The sequence below is a fragment of the Corvus brachyrhynchos genome, unplaced genomic scaffold (genome assembly GCF_000691975.1).
Source record: "Corvus brachyrhynchos isolate BGI_N302 unplaced genomic scaffold, ASM69197v1 scaffold18, whole genome shotgun sequence".
NCBI lineage: Eukaryota > Metazoa > Chordata > Aves > Passeriformes > Corvidae > Corvus > Corvus brachyrhynchos.
The window spans coordinates 986,424-996,720 of NW_008246064.1; positions in this window are offsets into that span (position 1 = coordinate 986,424).

Consider the following 10,297-nt stretch of genomic DNA (forward strand, 5'->3'; position numbering starts at 1 on the left):
TGAACAGCGCTGAGGGATCAGTAAAGCTGCCATGCTCTAACACTGTGTCCTTTCAATATCCCACACTGGGCACCTCCAAGTCCCAAAGAACTTGAGGAAAAAGGAAAATGCTTCTAATACCTAAAGGGAGCCCTCCAGGAGAGCTGGAGAGGGACTTTGGACATGGGATGGAGGGACAGGACAAGGGGAAATGGCTTCAAACTACCAGAGGGCACGGTTAGATGGGGTATTGGGAAGGAATTCCTGGCTGGGAGGGAGGTGAGGCCCTGGCACAGGGTGCCCAGAGCAGCTGTGGCTGCCCCTGGATCCCTGGCAGTGCCCAAGGCCAGGTTGGATGGGGCTTGGAGCAACCTGGGATGGTGGGAGGTGTCCCTGCCCATGGCAGGGGAGGTGGAAAGAGATGATTTTATGGTCCCTTCCAATCCAAACCATTGTGTGATTCTATGATTTCCCTTTGCCTTAACAGTTTGACTCTTTAGACCTCAGAAATGGGGGTTGGGGAGAGGATCTATTCTCCAAAACATCTCCAGTATGGGGTTTGAATTTTTTCCTTTAAAAAGACTGTTGAGTTGCAGCTGAATGGAGGGCGTTAGGTTTCGTCTGTGAGAAACTACAGTGAGGCCAGAAGTCCCAGCTGAGAGATATCCCAATAATCAACACATTTGGGAAAAGCCAACTGGAAAGAGCCAAAGCCAACTGGTGCAATTTCTGCACTCAGCACAGAGCGTTGACCCAAGAGGACGTTCCGCCTCACAACATAAATTGCTTGTGTTGAAAACACAGCATCCATTCCCAATCCAGGCCGGGAGAATCAGTTTTTTTAAGATTCAAAGGCATTTAGCTGACATCTCATTTGAAATAATTATCTACATCCCTAAATTTCTCTGCAATCCAGAGTGCTACAGAATCCATCTGTGAAGGAGATGAAGAGATTTGAAGGTTTGGTGTCTAAATTATTCCTTGTGAATTCCTTTGGGAAGTAGGAGTGGAAGAAGCAAAAGGAACAAAACCATTACATAAAAATTACCTGTATTTGAGTAACTCCAGAGCCAGGAAACATCAGCATAACTCCATGTATGAAATTCAATTCCAGTTAAAAGAATAGAAAAATGGCCATATTCTGCAAGGGAGCAGAATCCTTTTCCACATTCCCATCTTGTCCTCATTCCCTCAGGATAACTAAAGGGAAAGGAGGCAGTGGGGCAACAGGAGGAACGAACTCATTCTTGGGAATTAAAATTCATGCTCGTAGTGCCATAATAAAAGGCAAATTCAGGGAAAGAACATTCACAGTTGTTCCCAAGTCATCAGCATTCCTCATTTTCCAGGCTTTAGGTTTCCCTGGTGTGACAGCTAAATATGGGATGACCTATAATAATCCCAAGTACTCCAAAGTAATTAAAGGAAAGCTGACTTTCAGCATCAGGAGGGATGCTGGAGGCAAAGTGGACTCTGGACAGCTTTCTCTGAGCTCTGTGTCTCAGACAGCACCTTAAAAACACCCACGAGGACCCAAATGTGTTTTCCATGGAATACAGAACATGGATAATGTGCTCTAAATCAGCCCTGGGGCCAGGCAGTTAATGAGAACAGTAAAGAAATATTCAGTAATTGCCTGTTCAGTGGAAGAGGTGAGGAATTGCAGAACAAGCCTTGCATGGAAGCACGGGACAGAATTCCATGGCAGGGCACAGGCACGGAGAGGATGATTGAGGTAACGCCTACAGTTCTCCTCTGGAGCTTCCCAAATTAAACTGGGAACTCTTAATTAGCAGTAATTGTGCAGTAAAAGGTGTCTCCAGATACCTGAGGTGCTGGCACGGAATCACAAATTACAGCTGGATTCACCTGCAGGTGCACTTTGGTGGCTACGCTCAGCTTTTCATGGATTTGCCAGGAATTGTGTCCAGCACTACAAGGGACAAGCAAATTCCAGGGAAGTCCAGCCTATACCTGGGGGTACAGACACACCAGGGAAATCCTGGGGCATGAATAAATAAAAAGTGAGTATTTTTGACAATGCAGGTGGAATTTGTCCGATAGGGAAGCACGACAACAAGGGAAATAAAAATTAAAGCCCCCCATCGGGCATATCCCATGAGCAAGAAGACATCATTGCTGGAAGTCTTCACAAACAACCTGAATCCTCCCTTTTCAGTTTAGCTCTTGATATCCCAACACGAGCAGGGACAAAGAACACTGAGAACCCCTCTTGAACTACTCCATCAACAGATGCTCATTAGAGCTAATCACAACCAGAGCAGCCCCAGCCTGAAATGGAGTTTCCATCTGTCTCCGAAATGCACGTGGGCTTAGCTGTACAAATCCCACATCCCACCTATTTCTGCGGATCTGGAGACTGAGTCATTATTCCCAGGAGGATACAGGGCACGGCTACATGGAGCCTATCAGAATTAGAGTTAATAAGCCAAAAAAAAAAAAAACGTATTAAAAAAATAAACCCAGAAGGATCTAAATGGATTTCCAAGTGTCACAAAGGTGATCAGCTATAGAGTAAAATCTCAAAGAAATATGAATAATGATACTGAAGCAAGAGTAGACTTGTATTTCCAATTTAAAAATTTAAAGAAAAACTTGCCTGTGGATAAATCTTCCCAGCAGGGAGCATAAGCAGGACCAGAGCTGCCCACTCAAATACACAAAGACAATTCAGGGCAAAAGAAGTTAAAATCTGGCTGAGCCCTGCTTGCACTCCAAATTAGCCTGAGTCTTTTTTTTTTCCTTGAATCCTGTGGCAAAACACATTTAAAAGGAAGGGTATAGATGTAAACTGAAGGGAAATTCAGGAGATTCAAGGAAGTTTGGAGTTTAAGCACCCCAGGGTGAGCTCTCCCTTTGATTTCTTGGACAAACTGAAGCTTTTCAAGCAAATCCTGCACGACCACGTTGCTGAAGCAGCAGCTGAAACCCAAAAGCTCTGTGACAAAACTTGGCCACGTCCTTCCCTGGGAGCCAGGCTCACATTCCCCAGCCCCTCTCTCTGAGCCCGAGACTTTCCCGTTGGCCCCATGTCAAGAGCCCTGTCCCACCCCCAGCCTTGGTGGCTCATCCCTGCGAGAGCCTCTTGCCAAACCTCCCCCGAGCCCTCCCCGGGGTTGGGGAGGATCCAGCACCCCCTGCCCTGCATCCCCAGGGACACCAACCCGCAGGTCTCACACCTCACTGCCCTGAAGCCCTGCGAGCGATGCCGTGGACTGAACCGCAGGAACAAGAGCGGCAGGAGCTCTCCGGCTTCGCCAGCTCCCGCTCCACCACAATCCCCAGGGTGCCGTTTGTTTTCCTGGTGGTGGAGAAAGGAATCCCTCCAGTTTACCCCTCTCCAGCCCCAAAATAGCAGTGGTTGAGAGCGCCCCAACAACGTATGGCTCACAGGCGGCTGGAGCAATGAAAAACACTGAAACCAGAATCACGGAGAGACATTTCAGAGGGAGGGAACGATGGGAGATGTTCACTTCGTTGTTACAGGTCTCAGGATGAAGGGAACAAGAATAACCCATGCTAGCACAAAAATATTGCTGTTTATCACCAAAAACACTCTTTGTATTAATTTCTTCCATCCTGTGTCACTTCAAGCAAGAACTCAAGACTATTTTCCTTGGATCGTGACTTTCCACCCAACTTTCTGCTGAAGGATATCCATGTTGAGGGCTTTGACATTCTGGTAACAAACCCTGATCCATTCTAGAGCTGTCAAGAAGCAAAGTGGACTTCAGCAAAGCAAATGGCAACTTCGAGGAGGAAAGTAATGCCCAAAGAACACAAAGATAAGAGGAAAACCTTTCTAGGCTAATTTCTTTGTGAATCAAAAGCATTCTTCACCCTGGAATTTTCCTCCAAGGTAAAGAGGGCCTTGCTGCTAATTAAAAAAAAAAAAAAAAGCCCTCCAAGTTTCCAAAGCATTTCAAGTGATAAAACCCAAGTTGGAGCCTGAAAATAAATCACAGCAGTAATGTGCACACACTTGAGCAAGAAGGGGGGGTGGGGGGGAAATAAAAAACAAGCCAGATATAAACCTACACTGGAAAAATCTTACACTTAAGTGTAGCCAAAATGCCAGTTGCTACATGTCACATTTGGGCGCTCCAGGCAACGCTATCACAATGGCTAACAGGGGCAGGCAGAGCTCCAAGACCAAAGCCCAAAGCCCAAGAGGACACACAGATGCTCCCCAGAGCCTCGGAGAACAGTGATGGCATCTCAGGCCTTTTGCTGAGGCTTTCACACACGTTCAGCATCTTGAGCGGCGGCACGAGTCAGAGCAAGGCTACGACCTTTGGGAGGCCGTTTCCCGGCTAATCCTGCCTGAAGGAGGGCCCCAGAAAACATTTAGATTGAGGGATCCGTGAGATTAAGATGTTTATCCATCCTGTGTTCTGCACAGTCGGGATTTCAGTGTCTCCTGGCTGCATGAGCTCAGGAAGACCAAGGGCCAAGAACAAGAGCGGGAAAGGATAGCAACGCTAACAACTGCTCCGTGTGTTTGCTGGAAACCTGTCCCCAGGCTGCAGACAAAGGAGTCAAACAGGATCAGGGGAGATTTTCCCCGCATGGAAACACCTTGGGAGGCCGAGCTGACACAGCTGGTGGGGGCAGCAAGAACTAAGAGCACAACGTGAGGTTCTACAGAGTGAAAAGATGAGGTTTTACAGGTGTTTCCTTCGGGCTTTGGCCAGGAAAGGTGCCATGAACCCCTAAAGGTCACCCCAGGCTATCAACAGCTCAAAGACCCCTCAGAACAAATGCCAAGAAGGTCAATTAGTTTCATGCTCTGGCTGGAGAAAACAACTTCATGCAGAGGTGAGGATCTTCCTTCCTCCCATTCCAACCTGGGAGGGCATTGGTACCACAGTCCCAACAGGGAAACCTCATGGAGATGCTCAAATCATGGAATACCCTGAGTTGGAAAGGACTCACAGGGATCATCCAGTCCAGCTCTGACCCTGCACTGACACCCCAACAATCCCACCCTGTTCTGAGAGAGGTGTCCAAACGCTCCTGGAGCTCTGGCAGCCTCAGGGCCGTGCCCATTCCCTGGGGAGCCTGGGCAGTGCCCAGCACCCTCTGGGGGAAGAACCTTTCCCTGATCTCCAACCTAAACCCTTCAACAGCTTCCTGCTGTTCTTCTGGATCCTGTCACTGGTCACCAGAGAGGAGATCAGTGCCTGGACCCCTACTTCCATCAGGAGGAAGCTGTTTACTGCTTTCCTGGAGGAAAATGCTGAGCTCTTCCAAGGGAATGAAGGTCTCCAAAGCAACTTTGGCCACGTGCCACAGGAAAACACACCTTGGACAAAGTGGAGGAGAGTTTAGGTGAGACAATGGGAGGGAGGATGAAGACATCTGCAAGAAAAGGGAATTTCCCAATGCACATGGAATGAGAAGACAGGGATTTATGGAAAAGTGACCAGTAAAACCTTTCTATCCCACCTTCATCCTGGAATAATTATCATTTGTAGAGTGCCCATTGCAGTTTGATAGCTCCAGGTTTAGGAAGCTCCCACCAGACAGTCTGGGTCACAGATGATGAGACACCACAACTCTGTTCCAGCACAGAAAATCCACACCAAGCTACAACTGCACTGCAGTTCCCAGAGGCATTGTGGATTCCATCCCTGGAAACGTCCAAGGCCAGGTTGGACAGGGCCTGGAGCAACCTGGGAGGGTGGAAGGTTCCCTGTCCATGGCAGGGGGTTGGAATGAGATGGCCTTTGAGGGCCCTTCCAACCCAAACCATACTGGAATTCTACAGTCATGCCTCTGGATGCTGCATGGCAGGAGATCCACGAAGGAACAGGACAAGTCAAGCAGTGCTCCCATAAAATTTCTGTGCCAATACCTATGGTGGCTCATTTAGGATGATGGGAAGTGGGTCCTGGGCAAGGATGGTCCCAGATAATTCTATGTTCCTCCACATTTGGTCATAATAAGTGGACGGGTGGATCAGAGAGAAAGTCAGGACACCACTGGACATTCCCTAGCCAGGTTTTACAGCTTCCGAAAAAAACCCAAAAAAAACAAAAGAACCAAAACCCCAACCAAAAAACACCACAAAACCCCCAGCACTGGTTCCACACTAAAGGTCCCAAAGCTTGTGAGGCAGGTTTAATTTTAGAGCACACTCATCGGATTTGCTTACATAATTTTCTTGATTTGGAAAGCTTTTTATTTTCCTTAGTGAGAAAAGCTGTCCAAATTTATCACGTTAAGTAGGGGGCTGCTTGCCCAAAAGGATCTTAAAGTACATTGGCTGCGATTTTCCTTTTAAAGTTTGCATATCACAATTAGGGCAACATGGAATTAGAGCAGCTTTAAAGAGTGAGGTGGGAAAGAAACCATTAAAAAGGACAAATCCTTACCAAATTATCCTGGCATCTAAATGCAACAGCCCTCAGGTTGCCCAGAGGCTGCTGAAAACAGGGCAGCAAGAGATCAAGAAGTGTTCCAGTGTGAACCCATTAAGCAGGATGTATATAAATCCCACAGCAGAGATTTTCAGTGATTTTAAGAGGTTGCAGACCAAGCTCTTGTCCAGTTAGATGAGGCCAACATCTTCCCCAGTAATTCCAAACAGAAGGATGATGTTCTCCAAATCACTGAAAAGAAATTTCTCCTTTGGGTCCTCAAAGTCACAGGGACAGGACTTGGCAGCAGCTGTGATTCTACCCCAGATTTAATTCTGTTCAGCTCCTCCACCCAACCACCACTTGATCCAAGAGCTCAAGAAGTTCTTAGGTTCTTCAAACCTTCCTAGGTTTGTCCCTCCCAACCTGAAACCACAAAAAGCCATAAAATCCATACACCAGCATCTCACTCGATCCACTACTCCCAATTTTGACACTGACCAGTTCCTTTTTGTAGATGGAAGTTGAGGCTCTCCTGCAGCAGGGAGTTTCCATCCCTGTGGAAAAGCTGCAGGAGTAGAAAGAAGGGGGCAACTTGCACAGAAAATAAGGAAAACCTCACCAATCCCATGAATGGCACGGGTCAAGATCTCTCAGACTGAAGGTTTGTGGGAGGAAAAAATCAGTTTAGGTGTTGCCAGGTATCTTCTGCTGACTGAAAAGCCATTTTAGGGCCACTCCAGCAGATCCTTTACCCCCCCCACCCAATGGTCACAGCAACACACGATGGAAGAAGGGGCACTGCAAGCGAAATCCTTTAACGTGGGTCTAAAATGCAGCTCCCAGGTCTTGCATTTAGGTTCCCAGTGCTCCTGACTCCTTACAAGAGCAGCTCTGGAGCTCTACAATTCCCCCAGGAAGCCACGAGGGATGGACAACTCCACTGGGCTGCTCTTGGATGTGAGCGATTCCTGCCTCGAAGGCAGCTTGTTGGACTCCCTCTTTAGGGGATGGTCACAAACTCAAACTTCATCAGCCTGACCTCAAAAAGGCCTCCAAAAAGCTATCCTGGAACAGGCAGAGAATCATGGAATGGGTTGGAAGAGACTTTCAAGATCATCCAGTTCCACCCCCTGCCATGGGCAGGGACACCTCCCACTATCTCAGGCTGCCCCATCCAACCTGTTAAACACTTCCAAGGATGGGGGTCCCCCCCAGGTATCCCTAAGAGAGGGGAAGGTTTTGCAGGATGTATTAATGCACCTCTTTATAGATCCTGAGATTGGAAGACAGCATAATTCCCAAATAAAAACCTGTCCTGAGGTGAAAGAGTTCTCAGCAACACCTTAGTGTCTTCTCAGAAGTGAAATTACAGGTTGGACACTGACACAAAATCGATGTGTTCTCAACAGTCTTTGTTTTCAGTACTTCCCAGAGCAACTGTCCCCAAAAAAGTCTTAAAGAGACGCTAAAGATGAAGTCAATAGCCTTGTGCCTTAAAGAAGAAAACAGCAGCACCTCACGGTGCTAAACTCACCAGGCATTGCCACCAAAACCTCAGGAGGCAGAGCTCTTGGCTCAGGTAATTAAAAATTAAAATTAAAGAAGGTATTTCTTTCTGAGGGTACTCTTTGAGCAAGAATAGAGATTTGGATCAGATGTTAGAAAGAAATCCTTCCCTGTGAGGGTGAGGAGGCCCTGGCACAGGGTGGAGAAGCTGTGGCTGCCCCTGGATCCCTGGAAATGTCCAAGGCCAGGTTGGATGGGGCTTGGAACCATCTGGGCTAGTGGAAGCTGTCCCTGCCCATGGCAGAGGGTGGAACTGGATGATCTTTAAGGTTCCTGCCAACCCAACCCATTCCATGATAAGCACAAGAAAAAACCTCCCCAAATCTGGCCACTGATTTCCATCACCGCCCCAGAAAACTCCACCAGAGAAACCAGATTTAGTGCACAACAACAGCAGCCACATTGTCACTGCTTGTGCCAAGCTCCCAGCCAAGCCTGAAGGCCACCAGGGACTGAGGAGCAGCTTGGTGATGTCCTTGGGCTGTTGTGGAAAGGGAAGGAGGAGTTCCTTGGTGGCAAGAAGAGGAGATTAAATCATCTTAGGGTTCAGGCAGAGCCGTAAGCGAGATACAGCCTTTGCAGGGCAGCACAGAGGGGCCTTTGAGGGATTTCTGAGCTGCAGCACAGAGAGGTCTCACAGCCCCAGCACATCAGGGCAGCAGCAGCATCCATGGCCTGCCTGTGTGCAGTGTCTGTTCCCTTCTCCACAGCCTTGTGGGGACTCTTCAGGAGAGCCGTGAAAAACCCAATCTAAAGAAACTCAGGGTTTGTTCCAACCCCCCCCCCCAAAAAAAATCCTTCCACGGCTGCCAGCTGCTGCTGTGGCCACCCAAACTGCTCCCCCAGGTCTGAAGTGATGCTGAACTAAGGAGAGGAGCTGAAATATCCTAAGCAGGAGGGGAGGGTGAAGTTACACAGGGCTGTTAGTAAAATAAACCTTGCTCTGGCACGCCGGAGAAGCCTTACCCAGAGCAATGCTGGCACTCGCTTCGGTCACTGCGTTTAACCCTTCCTCTCCTCGGCCAACATTCCCAGGAAAGGTGGCAAAAGCTGTGCCAAGCAACCTTTCCCTCCACAATCTGCTGGAAGTTGCTCTTCGTGGGAAGGGCAAGGGGTCAGGCTGGTATTGGATCGGGTAATGGGGTGTAGGCATGAGGACAAGAGTGAAGAGCCCATCTGTAGAGGGGGTCAGTGCTACCTCTTCTCCCCTTCAGAGTGAAAATGTTTAGCATCAGCATGAAGGGAAAAAAATAATGTCATGATCATTTTTCCCCTCAGGGATCTTCCCTGGCACTGGCAGGATTCCCCTCTCTTCCTCCACACCCACATCATCCAACACTTCAAGCGCAGAGGAAAAGCCCTGTCCCACCCAGCTCCTTCCGAAGCAAGAATTATCCAGGGCACCACATGGAACGACTGTTTTTCACTCAAACTTCAGGAAAACAGAGGCCAAAAACTCTTTCACAACCACAGCTCACCCTCATCTGGAGAGAAACTCCTCAGCTGAAGGAGGAGTGTGCTGTTGGTCAAGTATTCCCAGTTCATCCAGAGACTTCAGGACAGCGGGGAAAAGCTGACGTGTGGCTCCCTGCCCTGCATTTTTAAGTGAAAAAGCAAAGAGCTTGGTTTGAAGAGTTAAAGGGGAGGAAAAAAAAAAAAAAAAGGCAGCATCAGGAAAAGAAAATAAAAGTTAAAAAAAAAATTAAAGGAAAGTAAACACCTCTAAAGCACTGATTTTAAGCAGTGGCTCAGCAGATGCAGGAGGTGTTCAGAGGAGCGGGTTCACACATCAGCTGAGGTAAAACGTCTCTATCTGAGACACTGCCTGTATTAGTCACCGGTAAGGGGACACTCCAGCAACTCTCAACTGGAATGAATCGAGCCCAGGAATGCAAAGTGGGGTGGTTAAACCACATCAGTTTTGGAGTGTCTCCTGTTTAGCCTGCTTTGCATTGAAATCAAGTCTGTTAAAGTGAATTAACGATCTTTAATCCCCAAGGAGAGTGTTTCCACCAGGGCTAGTTAAGAGTAATTGAACTAATCCACTTTAAAAGTCAGTTCAGATTAGTTGTGCTAAGTGGCTGTGCAGATGAGGCCTGGGAGCACTGGGACTGTCTCTAGCATGCAATAATCCCATCAATCTGCCTCGGGGAGGACAGCTCTGGCCTGGGAGGGATCCAAAACACTCCAATAAGAGCACTAATAGAAATGTCTCCTTGTGCTTGACAGGTGCCATCTGGTTGCAACCAAAGGCATTTTCCACACGGATTTGCTGGGCGGACCATATTTGCTGGGCATGGCCAAGGGGAAGTTGGGTTTTATGGGCAGCTCACCGCTCCAAGAAGTGCTGGCAGCATCTCCCACTC